Source organism: Acartia tonsa, chromosome 14 (genome assembly GCF_053477335.1).
Source record: "Acartia tonsa isolate MP-2025a chromosome 14, ASM5347733v1, whole genome shotgun sequence".
NCBI classification, from domain to species: Eukaryota; Metazoa; Arthropoda; class Copepoda; order Calanoida; family Acartiidae; genus Acartia; species Acartia tonsa.
In genome coordinates this window covers 27546017-27559645 of record NC_137273.1, presented here as the reverse complement: position 1 = coordinate 27559645, position 13629 = coordinate 27546017, and the positions used below count along the sequence as shown (strand labels likewise).

Sequence of the window (13629 nt, the reverse complement as noted above, 5' to 3'; positions counted from 1 at the left end):
TTTTTTTGTATAATTGACTTTAAATGAATTAACTATAAAATTATTCGGAAATTTTTAGAGTAGCTTCGTTTTCATGTAATAAAAAAACATAAAATAATTCCATGATTTCATATTCCAAAAAGCAAATTCATAGTTCATTTTCTAAGAAGTAATTTATATATATTTAGTCAGCTTTCTTGTCTATCCGTTAAAATGTCGCTTAACACTGATTGAGATGGATGGAATGAGATGGATTTAGGCTATTGTATGCCTCCTTCTAACATATCTCTTTAAATACAGAGCCCTTAGATGCTAGGGGCGAGGTTATAATATATATAACAGTCCTTTTCTCCTAGATACTAGGAACGCAACCGCTTGTAATAGTTGTTCCTGTCCTGATAAAGCAATCCATTCGGCCGATAATAATTTAAACGTATCCAAGCTGGTTTAAACAAGGTGCTTAGAGACGGCTAGCTCGCGGCTGGTCAGCCGTGCCTAAAACAATTCAAGAAGTCATTCTGAAACACAAACATTGAGTAAAATCCTTCCATTCGTTTTAGGATAATTCCTCTATTTTTTTAGACTAAAGGGATTTGAAGCGGGTTTGAAGGTTGGTTACTACCATAGAATGACAGTTAATTCACAGCCTAGGGTAGCCTGCTATTGTGCTATATTTCTGCTGTTATAGGATAAATTTGTAACCACTATTGGAAGTGAACGTTGGGATGGGTATGGTTTTGAATAGCTCCTAAACAGTAACAGTTATCCTAAAAACAAAATGAATTGTCGAATATTATTATTTTTTATAAGCGAAGCTTTTCTATAATTAGGGTTGGTCCGTCCGTCCGTACGTCCGTCCGTAATGGATAGCTTTTTTTTGTTAATTTAGGCATGTTAGAATTGTCCTATCGATTTCAAACTTTGCATGGTGATTCCTTTAGTAGTTAGGTACGATTTAGAAAGCGTAGCAACTCTATAATGATTACCAGAATGTCCGTACGTCCATTTTAAACATGTCGATTTTTTGTACTTTTTTAAAAACAAATTTTCATGTGATCTAATCATTCGATTGATCTAATTTTTGGTATATTAATTCCTGGGACAACAAAGTATAATATTATGAGCAAAGCAACTCTATAATCAAGTTCTAAAATGTAAGTATGTCCATAAACATTATCCTGTATCCAGCAGCTTTTCAACAAATTTATTTACAATTTTGGTACGACTCTTATACATTCTGATTATTCAGTTCTGACAATATACAAATGTTAATGTCCGTTTGTCATACTGTTCTAGTGCTTCGCTTTTATGGATGTTGTCATCCTTGTTTTATTTTATTTCAACTGCTGATTTGTCATATAGTTGAATTTATTTGAAGTTAACTAGGGTTTTTTTTCTTCGTGTTTAACTAATTCACACCCCTTTCCCCTTATTTAAAAATTATTTGAATAAAGGTGTGTTAAAGTGCTCGATAGGCACTTTGAGATAAATGCTATGAGAAAAATTATTTTTCCGTAAGCTACCTTTATTATTTACAAAAATGTACTCGAAATTGATTCAATATTTTAAATATCAAAAAGTTCTTTACTGCTGTTGGACATGATCGTTTTTCTATAGTATATTTGTCTTGTTCTTTATGGCTTAAGCTAAGAAAAGTGTGAATATAAAGATTTAGAGAGAGTTGAGACTTTAAAAGATAATCTTAATATTTGCAGGTCTAAAAATTAGCTTCACTTTAATTTAAATAAAAAAAACATAAAAAAAACATAGATATTCTATATTGAGATAATTAATGAATCAGATAAAAGAATTGTTGATATTTATAAATTTAAAATTAATGACATCAAATTAAACGCCTCTGGGTAACTTTTGCAGTTTGACCTCACAAAAGTATTTGACTGAATACTAATTAAAAGTTTGATCTGTTTCATGTTATAAAAAGTTTAACATTATTTACATCTAAAATCTAAATGGGTTTTTCAATTATAGAAAAAAAAAACATTATATAATTATCATATCAAGAGCAAACACGCATTTTTTGAGCCAATTTTCATTAAACATCATTTCAATATTAGTAAAACAAATTGCTTATAATTTATGTAGCACTTTTAAAGATGAGCTTAATATGAGAATAATACGAGTAGGTGGAATGAGTAAGAATATAGAGAAAGAGAGTATAGTTTCAGGAAAAGTATAAGTTACCATAATCACAATTCATAATGATTTCTATGGCTCTATTGAATATTAGTGTGACTCTTTGGCTTTTAGTAAATCTGGACACCGTAAGAGGAGAGATTCCCTTGATGAGATTTTCCTTCAAGATTTGAATCCGGCCAAGAGTAAAGTTGAGCGGTGCTGGGCAGGATGAGAGGGGTGGAGGGGGGGGGGGGGGGTTGTAGTGGCCACCCTTACTTCCTTTTTACTCACCATTCAAAACACACACACACACACACGTACAAAACTCAAATTTTCACAGGGTTTCATTTTTGACTTTTGCTTTCAGAATATAAAACTTTATAACAATTTTATTACAGAAAGAAGTAGGGTGTTTATTGTTTTTCTGCTAAGATCTAACACAGAACCGATTTAGTTATCCATTTTCAGGAATCTTGATATAGGTCCTATAAAGGTTTTATGCTATTAAACTATCCCCATCTCCCTTAGATGCTAAGGGTGCAGCCTTTAGAGCTCTATAATGAAGTAATATATAATTTACTGATGCTTATAGCCTAGGAAACTACACAACAAAGACTTTCATACAAAATCTATGAAATTGGTTGTCTTCAAATATTCGATTAAAGGTTAAATAAAGAGCTTATCTAAAACTCTATTTATAGAGAATTTATACTGCATACATACAATTAAGAAGTAAAATGTTTTTGAGCAAAAACGCAGGAAGAAAAATGAACCTCTGTAAGAGTAATTTTTAAATGTCCGAACTGAATGAGAAAAAGTATTTCAGTTTTAAAATCTAGATTCTTACTCAATGCCTTTCTCTTTCTCTCTCTATTTCTCTTTCTTTGCCAATCTGTCTCTCTTTCTCTAGTTCTTATCTTTAGCAGTGATTTTTCTTGAAAACTAGAGACCATTATTTCTATATCCATGCTTAATGTGGCCAGATTTAGATAGATAGTTTTCTCAATGGATAGATAAATAGATGAATGGATGGATGATAATAGTAGACAGACAAAAGGATGTTTGGAGGAACGTCATTATAGTTTAATTAATGGATAATTAAAGTGATGGATATATAGATGGATGGCAAGATAGACAGAGAGATAGATAGATATATGGATGGATGGATGGATGGATGGATGGATGGATAAATGGATGGATGGATGGATGGATGGATAAATAGATAGATAGATAGATTAATGTATAGATGGATGATTATGTGGATTCTTAAAATGAACTAATATTTACAAATCTTAAAGTATCAATGTATGACTATTTGAATAAATTTAACTAAATGTTACTAAAATATAAGATGCTTAATTATTTTACTTAATTGTCCTAATAATTATAATTACAAAATTAAGCGAATAAGATAACTATGTAATACCTAATCCTTATAATATCTGAATGAACTACTAATAGAGCTAACTCTAAAATTAGATATAAAGTAGTTTTAAATAAATAAAAGGATAAATCACACTATCAAATGCCTTTGTTAGATCAAATTTCAAAAGATTTAAGTTTAATATCAGCCACATTGTATAGATTAAATGAGTGTAATGGTAGTGTCTCGGTCCATAAACAGACACAATAAAGCATACGTTACCAATTGCAAATCGTGTATTGAAAGGGTTGGTTGTTTGTTTTATTATCCCTTATTTTACAGAATATTTGTTAAAAATGTCAATGAATCAAATCAAGTAAAGGGCCCAACATCACGATGATAAATCTTAACTTTTTTCTCAGTCCCTCTCCCCTCCCACTTACTACCAGCCTAACCCAAATTTATCCACTATTTTACTTTTATAATGCTGTAAAATTGTATAAAATATAGCATGTAGTTCATTCGATTTGGGTTTAAACACGGTATAGTACTTAAATTTAGGTATGTTAGTATTGTCCTATCGATTTAAAACCTTGCATATAATTTTCAGTGACAGTGATGTATAACCTAACAAGGATGACAACATCCATAAAAGCGAAGCACTGAAACGGTAGGACAAACGGACATTAACACTTGTATAGTACCTGAACTGAAAAATCGGAACATTAATGTATAAATGTCGAATCAAAATTGTAGGTAAATTTGTTGAAAAACTGCTTAAAAACAGGATAATGTTTATGGACATACTTACATTTTTGGACTTGATTATATAGTTGCTTCGCTTATAATATTGTTCTTTGTTGTCCCAGGAATCAATATACCAAAAATCAGATCAAACGGATAATTAAAACACTTGAAAATTTGTTGTTAAAAAAGTAGAAAAATCAACATGTTTAAAATGGACGTACGGACATTCTGGTAATGATTATAGAGTTGCTACGCTTTCTAAATCGTACCCAACTACTACAGGAATCATCATGCAAAGATTGAAATCGATAGGACAATTCTAACATGCCTAAATTAACGAATAAAAGCTATCTATCTCGGACGGACGTACGGACGGACCGACCCTAATTATAGAAAAGCTTCGCTTTTAAAAAGCATAGCAACTTTGTACTCGTTATGAGAAGGGAGAATGGGGGGGGGGGGGGTGGTAGGTCATCCCTCAAATTTTCCGTTATATTTTTAAAAGCGAAGCTTTTCTATAATTAGGGTCGGTCCGTCCGTCCGTCCGTACGTCCGTCCGTCCGTCCGTCCGAGATAGATAGCTTTTATTCGTTAATTTAGGCATGTTAGAATTGTCCTATCGATTTCAAACTTTGCATGAGGATTCCTGTAGTAGTTGGGTACGATTTAGAAAGCGTAGCAACTCTATAATCATTACCAGAATGTCCGTACGTCCATTTTAAACATGTTGATTTTTCTACTTTTTTAACAACAAATTTTCAAGTGTTTTAATTATCCGTTTGATCCGATTTTTGGTATATTGATTCCTGGGACAACAAAGAACAATATTAAAGCGAAGCAACTCTATAATCAAGTCCAAAAATGTAAGTATGTACATAAACATTATCCTGTTTTTAAGCAGTTTTTCAACAAATTTACCTACAATTTTGATTCGACATTTATACATTTATGTTCCGATTTTTCAGTTCAGATACTATACAAGTGTTAATGTCCGTTTGTCCTACCGTTTCAGTGCTTCGCTTTTATGGATGTTGTCATCCTTGTTTAAAAAGCGAAGCTTTTCTATAATTAGGGTCAGTCCGTCCGTACGTCCGTCCGTCCGAGATAGTTAGCTTTTATTCGTTAATTTAGGCATGTTAGAATTGTCCTATCGATTTCAAACTTTGCATGGTGATTACTGTAGTAGTTAGGTACGATTTAGAAAGCGTAGCAACTGTATAATCATTACCAGAATGTCCGTACGTCCATTTTAAACATGTTGATTTTCTACTTTTTTAACAACAAATTTTTATGTGATCTAATTATCCGTTTGATCTGATTTTCGGTATATTGATTCCTGGCTCAACAAAGAACAACATTTTAAGCGAAGCAACTCTATAATCAAGTCCTAAAGATGTAAGTATGTCCATAAACATTATCCTGTATCAAGCAGTTTTTCAACAAATTTACTTACAATTTTGCTTCGAATCTTATACTTTTATATTCTGATTATTCAGTTCAGACACTATCCAAGTGTATATGTCCGGTTGTCCTACGTTTTCAGTGCTTCGCTTTTATGGGTGTTGTCATCCTTGTTTAAATAGAAAAAAAGGAGAGGGGATGAGGTATGTTTTATGGGCTATATTTCTTGGGAAGCAGGCACCAAGATATTTACAAGCTTCACTATAAAGTAGAAACATATCGGATTAACGGTTTGTAAGATCCAGTTCCTTTTGTTTAAGGATTCTGTTTAGAATTTCTAATTCATAATTATGAATGATAGCCTCAATCTATTATGGGACTAATAAAAGAAAAATACATTACAGGCCTAATCATGTGTTTTAAATAGCAATTTTAGGGTTTTGGAGCTTCGGAAATCATTCAAGTTAATAATTAAAACCTAGAAATTGCCATTTAGAAAAGCAACTTTTCATTAACCATAATCAGAATGGGGGCTAAAAACTATTTGCTTATTTTTTTGTATGTCTTTTGCTTTTCTTTAAAAATTTTTTTATAGATATTCTAAAAATTTTTTAAATTTCTTAAAAGTAATGTATATGCAAAAGCATCTATCTCTATAAATATCTATCTATTTTTACCTCTACTTTACTAACTATATTATTCTTCGTCTATTGTTCCTTAAGCCACACATTTCAATTTTTGATATCTCCAACAAGCTACCCAGCCTGCCCTAGCTACCCAGGGAATTTTACAACCAAGTTTTAGAGGTTGGCCGCTGCTAAGGCAAGGAGCTTTACTTACTCAGGGACGGTGTAATGTATCCTTGGAAATATTATTTAAACCCGCCAAAGATTCCATCAACAATAATGTCAATATAGAATATAATTCATTCGATGATAAGTCAGTCATGACCACTTTTATTTAATGCCATATAGTGGGAAAAAAGTAATTTCAATTATTTCATTTAAAAATTGCATGTGGATAATATGTCATCCATGACCACTTATATTGTATTCCGTAAAAAGAATATTATTAATTTCTATGACTTTTTGACTTATATATATACTGTATATCGGTATTTAGTCAGCAATGAGCTTTTGAACTCAATGTTATTTAGTTGCCATAAAAAAATAAGCACGAAGTATAAAATAAGGTAAATACACCCTTTTTATCATATTATAATATTTTCTTAAAATTCCTTTTCTAGGAAATGTCTTTGAATCTTTGCATGCCTAGCTTCACAACTTTTATTCCCCAGAATGTCTATACCCAATCGCCGGCATGTGGCTGGTTTAATGGGAGTATAAGATTTTTCTGTGCTAGCTGCCGAGAGGAATGGTATAGCCCCTATGGGTGGCCCTTTAACACAATTCCAGCTAAAATGTGCTTTCAGTGGTTTTATTTTTCATTTAGAACTTTAGAAATTGGATGCCTTTTTTACTGCACTTTAGATAGATAAAATAAATGGAGCGATAGATGGATAGATAGAAAGATGGATGGATTGTTTGATTAGTGGATGGATAGATTGGTTAATAGGCATGTATATAGATGGATAGATTGATTCATAGACAAATAGATAAATGGATATTTTGATTAATAGACATATAGATAGTTGGAAAGATTTATTAATAGATAGCTAGATAGATCGATAGATTGATTAATAGGCATGTATATAGATGGATAGACTGATTAATAGTCATGTATATAGATGGATAGACTGATTAATAAACATGTATATAGATTGATAGATTGATTAATAGTCAGATATATAGATGGATAGATTGATTAATAGACCATGTATATAGATGGATAGATTGATTAATAGATAGCTAGATAGATTGGTAAATAGTCAGATATATTGATGGATAGCCATTAATCATTAAATTCTGATAACTATAAGTGGGGTAAAATTGCTTTCAAAAAAGTTCTCATAAAAAAAACACACTGTATATTGATGGATAGATCGATTAATAGTCAGATAGATTGATTAATAGACAGAAAGATAGATGGATAAGTTGATTAATAGACAGATAAATAGATGGATAGATTGATTAATAGACATGTATATAGATGGATAGATTGATTTATAGATAAATGGATAGATTGATTAATAGACAAATAGATAGATGAAAAGATTTATTAATAGACAGATAGATAGCTAGATAGATTGATTAATAGACATCTATATTGATGGATAAATTAATTAATTAATAGATAGATAGATAGATAGATTAATTAATAGGCAGATATATAGATGGATAGATTGATTAATAGAAATAAAGATGGATGAATTGTTTAATTAATATACGGATAGATAGATGGATTAATAGAGAGATAGATAACTAGCTTGATGTATGAACAGATAGATTAATTGGAGGTCTGTTAATTACACCTTCAACATTTAAATAGATGATTGAATAGATAGAAAGACAGAAAAAGCATATAATTATTTGATAGATAGATATTTGATTAGATAGAATTAATTGATGGATAGATAGATGAATTAAAAGATACAAAGATAGATATACTAATGGATGGATAATTTAGAGGTTTGTTAATCACACCTTAGATATTTAAATAGATAAAACGAATAGATAAATAAAAAGATAGAGAGAGAAAGCAAAGTAACAGGATGGTTGTCTGTCAGTCTTTCTGTGTGTACTGAAGGATTTAGTTAACCGCTAAAGTAACCTTTAGAAAAATATACGTTCATGAAATACATTAAAATTAAGTTTAGCTAATTTGGCTTTAATAAACCTTAATATTAACTTTAAAAAATGGAATTACCATTCAGGTGTCTTTTTCTAATTTTTTTTTCAAAAGATGGTGGAGGAAAAGGGGGGGGGTTATGACTTTCATTATAAGTATACTGCCTATGAATCTTTTATTAAAAGCGAAGCTTTTCTATAATTAAGGTCGGTCCGTCCGTCCGTCCGTCCGTAACGAATAGCTTTTTTCGTTAATTTAGGTATGTTAGAATTGTCCTATAGATTTCAAATTTTGCATGGTGATTCCTTTAATAGTTAGGTACGATTTAGAAAGCGTAGCAACTCTATAATCATCACCAAAATGTCCGTACGTCCATTTTAAACATGTTGATTTTTTTCGTTTTTTTAACAACATTTATGTGATCTAATCATCCGATTGATCTGATTTTTGGTATATTGATTCCTGGGACAACAAAGTATAATGTAATCAGCGAAGCAACTCTATAATCAAGTCCTAAAAATGTAAGTATGTCCATAAATATTATCCTGAATCAAGCAGTTTTTCAACAAATTTACTTACAATTTTGCTTTGACTCTTATACAATTATTCAGTTCTGACACTATACAAGTGTTAATGTCCGTTTGTCCTACCGTTTCAGTGCTTCGCTTTTATGGATGTTGCCATCCTTTTAAAAGTACATTGCAATAATGAATGATCAAAAGTAAATATTATTTACTAAGTATATTTGCGATTACTTTTATTTAATGAAATCTTCCAATTTTTAACATGTACAAAACGGCCTGCTTAATTGCTTCAAGATCCATGTCAGATCTATATAGGAAATAAATGTCTATAAACGAGCTCAAGTTTTCCAAGGAATATATGATTAAAACTCATAGTGCTCCAATAATCCATAATAAACTCGCATTGCCCAGAACGATAAGACCCATTATTTTACTTTATTAAAAATAAATTCATTTTTTTCATTTCATGTTGCTATTTACCTTATATTGATGTATTTAATTTCTAATAATAAAAAAGAAAATTTAAATTTATAATATGATAAATTTAAGAAAACTATGTTTTAAAAGAATTCGATTGTAGCGACATTTTGTGTGTTCAAATATTAAACTAAAATTGTAATCATCATCATTAACCCTTTGGTGATGGTAATGTAAAGAAAAAAATATAATTTTAAAAAATCTTTTAAAAATCATTTAAATTATTAAATATTTACTTTCTTTTAGATAGTAATGCCGGGTGAGGAAAATAGATTTATTGAGAAATAGATATGCATATAGAAAACTAGCCAATAGGGAGATAATTATATCGAGCCAACTCTAGTAGTTTTAATAGGAGCACAATACACAGACAATAGTGCAATAATATAAATATTTTCTAAAGTTATAGTATAAAGATTGTGTATGTGTGTGTGTTCATTAAGGTCTCTGGAACATTACTTTCACAATTTTAACTTTAATGATATTCAAGGACAGGTTTTAGGCTAGTTGGCAGATATTACGTTACCACCTTAAAATATATGCTCCCTTACCCCCCAAAAAATACCCTACCCCCTACAAAAATACATAACCGTTACGCCCCCCTTCCCCCATTGCATCATGTTTTAAGGGTAGGGAGAAGTAACTAGATATCAAGTACAAAATAAAATGGCAGTTCTGGACGTATTGACGAGGGACAGAACCTAATTATAAAGAGGCTTCACTTCAATAAATGATATTGTAATACATTTAAAACAAATGTTAATATTGAGACGGAAGCTCGTCGATATTTAGTTCTTGTAATTCCGTACGCCCCTTCATCCGAATCGCATGACATAAATTTAAGCCATTAGAATCGCCCATTGCCTTTAAACCTTGCTTGATGACTAATGGAACAATTAGGTATAATAAATAAATCTTAGCAACTTCAAAATTGTAGTCAGAAATTACTCAAATCTACTTTAAACATGTACTTTCATCTACGCCCCAAAAAGGCCTCTAGGGGCACGTTAGGAGGTGGTGGTTGTATTCGACCGCCCCCCTCCCCTTCACTTTAATATTAGTTTCACAGTGTTAAAAGAAAACCATATAGAAACGGTGGTTGGCGAGATCCTTCGGTACAAACCGACATACACAGCTCCTGTTACTTTGTGAAAGTTTCTTGCTTTTGTGAAAGTTGTCATCGTTGTTATGTCTATATGTACGTGTTTGATGAATAAATATTCAATAAAAATATAAATGACGTTATTTTTTATATCATTTTTTTCTGTTAAAAACGTGTTATTTGTATGTTAGACATGGAAATAGATATTCTTAAAAGCGAAGCTTTTCTGTAATTAGAGTCAGTCCGTACGTCCGTAACGGCTAGCTTTTTTCGTTAATCTAGGCATGTTAGAATTGTCCTATAGATTATAAACTTTGCAAAGTACAATGTTATAAGCGAATCATCTCTATAATTCAGTCCTAAAAATGTAAGTATGTCCTTAAACACTATCCTACCTGATTTCAACAAATCTACTTACAATTTTGTTTCGAATTTTATACATTTATATCAGATTATTCAGTTCTGACAAGTGTTAATGTTCGTTTGTCCCACCGTTTCAGAGGTTCGCTTTTATCAATGTTGTCATCCTTGTTTATGGTTGTTCTTATATAATATAATTCAATTAAATCTAGAAAAATCATGTTTTTATGTACATCATACTTTAAATTTAACTAAAATTCTAAATAAAAATATATCAAATATGATGTCTGAAACTTCGAAGACAAATGGACTGAAAGTGAGAAAGACAGACAAACAGGTATAGGAAATGATCGACAGATTGACAAATAGAATAATAAACATAATGGCGTATATAATAATGCACAGAATGAGAGGCATGATGACAGATAGCGTGAAAAAACGTTATAGGAATCATAATCTAAAAAATCATGTATATAGAACTAATCAAATGTTAAAATATTACTATAATCAGTAACATAAACTTATATATTTCTTTCCTCCTTAAAATTTTCAAAAATCAATTAAATAAATAAAAACAACAAAATTCTTTTAAACTGAATAAATTTACAGATGTATATATTGAATTATATTTTTACTAATTTCTAAAAGTAAGAGACAAGGAAGATAGTTTCCATAGCGAAGTTTAAACATAATTAAAACCGTACTAGCAAATCATTAACATTTGCAGTAGAAAGAAGACGTAATTCCATGCTACGACAAAAACTCTGTGCCTTATATTCTTCTAAATTATCATGAATATGTGTAAATAATAGAAAAATATCTTATTTCACAATCTTTTTTGAGAACAAATCAGAGTCAAATGCTATTCTTCAGTCGAAAATGCATAAAATGTTAAAAATTTACATACATACTTTAGAGACTTTAGCCTAAGTTAATGAACACGAACCCTAAACACAACAGCTCAATGTAACAATGGATTGCATTTGAATCATGATTAAAGATCACAATTATCCCTTTGTCCAAAAGCATGCTGTAATAATTGTTAATACTCGATGTTACTAAATCAGCTGTTCTTGATTGTTAATATTAAGGACGTCACAAACTAAACAAATACAATATTATTATCTAAAAAATCTTACCTTTTTAACTTCAAAAAGCTACAACATCCAGGGAAGCCACCGTTGTTGACAGAAAAAATGCCAATTTTATTCCGTGCCACCCACAAATCTGGCAACGGCGAAAATTGAAGAAAAAATCGGACAAAATTGTTTTAAAGTGGCAGTTTAATGCAGTAAACAGATACTTTAGCCACACTTTAACTTGGCTAATCCGACTCAAACTTTCACAGATTTTTCTTCAAAAAAAAATATTTTGTTTTGTATATGACAGTCAGATTTTTTACTCTTAATTTTTACAGAAACCAAAATGTTTTTTTTTCTTTACAATTGATGACACAATTCTTTTAGTATGTCATAGTTAAGATGCAAGATAACACAATATTTGATGTCTTTCTAGATGTCTCTGGATGTCCTTGCTATCACGGCTGCTATCTTACTACCGACTTGAATCAAAGTTTGGTATATTGGTCCCATCCCCCCTTTTATTTTAAGTCGGAGGGGACTTTAACCCCCCCTTGGAAAAATGCTTGTTTTAACCCCCCTGCAAGCATTTTTATCACTCTCTTATACTCATTTCCCCCCTTCCTTTAAATTTTTCTCTTTTTGACAGTATCCCAGTAAGCACCCAGTGGAAGAGTACAAAACTCCACCCCCCCCCCTAACAACTTGATTCAAAATAACTAAAAAAAAGAGGGGTCTGTTGCAGGCAATATTAACTTTATATTTGAATAAGGTAAGTTAGGTTAGGTTAAGTAGGGTCCTCTTAGCCCAGCAAGGAATTTTTTTTTCTTTTTCTTTCCTCTCAAGCCCCAAATTGAATTTTTTTTAGATTTTGATGAAGTGGGGTTGGGTTAGGGTGGTCTAGAACTGATTTGAGGGAAAATACCCTCTTTTTTCCAAACTCAAACAATATCTCTTTTTTTTCTCAATCTTTCTAGCGGAGAAACCTCTCGGGGAGAGAGAGAGAGAGATGAAGATAGGGAGAGATAGAACAAGGGAAGAAAGAAAAGAGAGCCAAAGGAATTTTGATAAAAGAGAAAAATGTTTTTAAAATGGGGGTTAGATTAAAATTTAAAGTAAAATGGGAAAATTTCATAAAATTAAAAATATAGATTTATAAAATTCTGAAAATTTTATATGATAATTTAATTTTTTTTAAAATTTAATTTAAAAATTTAAATTGAAACATTGTTGTTAAAATTATCTTTTCTAAGTTTTAATTATTTAAAATTCTAAACATTGTGTATACAACAGATTTCCTAATAATATCCTAATATTTTAAGATTTTTTTTCTAAAAAATATAAAATGGTAAAGGATAACTTTTAACGGCGGAATTATCCGTAATATTCCAATATAATTCACCATTTGTGCATAACAGACAAACACACACACACACACACACATGCAAACACTTACACACACACACATACATACATACTCCGGTATGCTCCGATTGGGTAATGTTTCCTCCCTTTTCGGTGGGATTAGATCTCTCCCCCCCCAAAAATGATGTTTCCCTTACTCTCTTTGATATACATTATTATAGAGGGTACCCTTCAAAAGATGATCTTTTAAAAGAAGTATTTTAAGTCCAATGTCAATATGAAAATTAAAATTTACCTTATTAATGAAATTAAAAGTTTATAGATCATCTTATAAGTCTAAATTTACCA

At 30.8% G+C, this 13629-nt stretch overlaps 1 protein-coding gene across 1 annotated transcript in view; it reads right to left on the bottom strand.

The window, feature by feature from the left end:
* LOC145306054 (uncharacterized) overlaps window positions 1-12384 on the bottom strand; it is a 115112-nt gene extending 102728 nt beyond the window's left edge. The window contains exon 1 of the mRNA XM_080147982.1: window positions 11977-12384. The gene's annotated coding sequence lies outside the window, so the exon portion shown is untranslated. The remainder of the gene's footprint in view (window positions 1-11976) is intronic.
* Window positions 12385-13629: the final 1245 nt, after the last annotated feature.